The following is a 2,685-nucleotide window of genomic DNA, read 5'->3' as shown; positions in this document are numbered from 1 at the left end:
ATGTGAGGTACCGCTTGCGCCTTGTGGTGAATGGATTGTGCCTTTGGGACCAAGTGGATCCGCACCTTTGCCCCAGAAAAGTTTCCAATGCTTGGCTCAAAAAGGGAAGGAAATTTGTTAAGAACCTGGGTACATGAGGTCTTATCGACATGTGATAGCGCTCGGATGTCATCCCAGTTCCAGCGGATTTTGCCCAGCCAGCTCCTTTCAAACAATGTGGGGTCATCACCCGGGACAATCCAGAGTGGCAGTTCGTGCATCGTACCCTTGTAGGTGACCATGGTGCTGCCCAGGACAGTGATAAGCTCTTTTTAATTTTTTTTAATTTATTTATTTATTTATTTATTTTTTTAAATCCAATTTCGTTCCAGATCAACTCTAACGCCAAAGATCACTTTGCGCCAATGTGTTTGATCTTAGGCCAAAAGGCCGAGAGGCGAAATATTGCAATACCAGGTCGGTGCATGGAGTGGACGGGGCATGCCCCTGATCCAGCTCCCTGTCCAAAAATCAATTCAATATCATGTCCCCACAGGGGATATTAAACTGATAAGAACAGATACTACACTTGATCTTAGCCAAAAGGCCGAGAAGCGACAGTGATAAGCTCTTTGGTGTATGTTCTCCGCTTCGTGTGGATGGGACTCAGGGCTGGTCTGAGTGCCTTGTTGCACCACAGTGTCTCAAACATCTTTTTACTCATGATGGATTGGCTAGCGCCAGTGTCCAGTTCCATGGCTATGGGTAAGTCATTCAATTTTACATTTAGCATTATAGGTGGACATTTCGTCGAAAATGTGTGCACCCCGTGCACTTCAGCATCTGCCTCCTCTCTCTGAGGCTCGAAATTACTTTGCTCCACCATGGACCGATCTTCCTCTGCCATGTGGTGGTTAGCAGGCTTAGCAGAGCTTGCAGCTCATCTCCCAGCTCGTTGGAGGTGCCCCATTGTTCCACAGCTCTTGCAAATATGCCTTTTGAAGTGGCATGAATAGGCTGAATGGAAGCCTCCACAACGCCAACAAGGTGTGAATTGCCTTGCATTCATCCTTTGTTATGGACTCAGAGTCATCTTTTTTTTTTTTTCCAAAATATACTTTATTCATAAAAAAAATCTGTACAGTACATTCGATGGCATTTCATTACATTTCGCTGCGGTCAGCAATCCCATACAATACATCTGGGTGCCGACGGCAGTTTCGTTCGTTACATTTCTCGTTTTTCTGTTCAACTGCAATTCAGTACAATAAACAGGGTACATTGTGGTACATTTACACAAATTACATTTCATGTGTTACATTACAGAGCCCGGAATGGGTGATGGTACATTTACATTTTTTCTTTTCAAACTTGCATTTCATAACACACCTTACATTGTACATGGCACTACATTGATGTTTACAGGTTTGGTGCTCTATGTACACAAAGTGTAAATTTCAAATACAAATACAGCCCGAGGGAGTTTGCTGCTGATTTCTGCCCCCGGGTTTTCCGTGGCGGAAGGGTTTTAGACTGTGGCCCTACCCCACCGTGCCTTTGCGGCGACTGCACCAATTTTCAGTGCGTCCCTCAGCACGTATTCCTGGATCTTGGATTGCGCCAGTCTGCAACATGCGGACGTGGTCATCTCCTTGTTCTGGAAGACCAGCAAGTTTCGGCAAGACCAAAGGGCGTCTTTGACCGAGTTGATGGCCCTCCAGCAGCAGGTGATGTCTGTCTCGGTGTGTGTCCCTGGGAACAGCCCGTAGAGCACAGAGTCCTGTGTTACGGAGCTGCTTGGGATGAACCTCGACAGCAACCACTGCATCTCTTTCCAGACCTGCGTCGCAAAGGCGCAATCCTGAAGGAGATGGGTGACAGTCTCGTCCGCCCCGCAGCCGGCCCGGGGGCACCGGGCCGTGCTGCTGAGGCGTCGGCTGTGCATGAACACTCTGACGGGTAGGGCCCCCCTCACCGCCAACCAAGCTACGTCTTGGTGCTTGTGTGTAAGCTTTGGCGATGAGACGTTCTGCCAAACAAGTTCGACAGTCCGCTCAGGGAACCACCCGACAGGGTCCACCGTCTCCTTCTTTCGTAGGGTGTCCAGGACCTTACGTGCTGACCACTGTTTGATGGCCTTGTGGTCAAAGGGGTTTCTTTTGAAGAACTTTTCCACGAAGGACAGGTGGACAGGCATGGTCCAACTGGTGGGGGCGTTTCGCGGCAGCGTGGCCAGACCCATCCTTCTCAACAATGGGGACAGGTAGAACCTCAGCACGTAGTGACACTTGGTGTTTGCGTACTGGGGGGCTGTGCATAGCTTGATGCAGCCGCACACAAAGGTGGCCATCAGGATGAGGGCCACGTTCGGAACGTCCTTTCCTCCACTGTCCAGAGATTTGTACATCGTGTCTCTGCGGACACGGTCCATTTTGGATCTCCAGACAAAGTGGAAGACGGCTCGGGTGACTGCCGCGGCGCTGCATCGTGAGATGGGCCAGACCTGCGCCACGTACAACAACACCGAGAGCACCTCGCTCCTGATGACCAGGTTCTTGCCTGTGATGGAAAGGGAGCGCTGCTCCCAAAATGACAGTTTCTGTCTGACCTTGGCAATGCGCTCGTCCCAGTTTTTGGCGCACGCCCCGTCCGCTCCGAACCATATTCCCAGCACCTTCAGGAAATCTGGCTTGACGGTGAAGGGAA

General features: G+C 50.2%; 1 pseudogene; it reads right to left on the bottom strand.

Moving 5' to 3' along the window:
- Nucleotides 1-419: 419 nt before the first annotated feature.
- Nucleotides 420-598, bottom strand: LOC139274231 (U2 spliceosomal RNA; annotated as a pseudogene).
- Between the last annotated feature and the right edge of the window lie 2,087 nt (nt 599-2,685).

Source organism: Pristiophorus japonicus, chromosome 9 (genome assembly GCF_044704955.1).
Source record: "Pristiophorus japonicus isolate sPriJap1 chromosome 9, sPriJap1.hap1, whole genome shotgun sequence".
NCBI classification, from domain to species: Eukaryota; Metazoa; Chordata; class Chondrichthyes; family Pristiophoridae; genus Pristiophorus; species Pristiophorus japonicus.
This window is presented reverse-complemented; position numbering and strand designations above follow the sequence as displayed.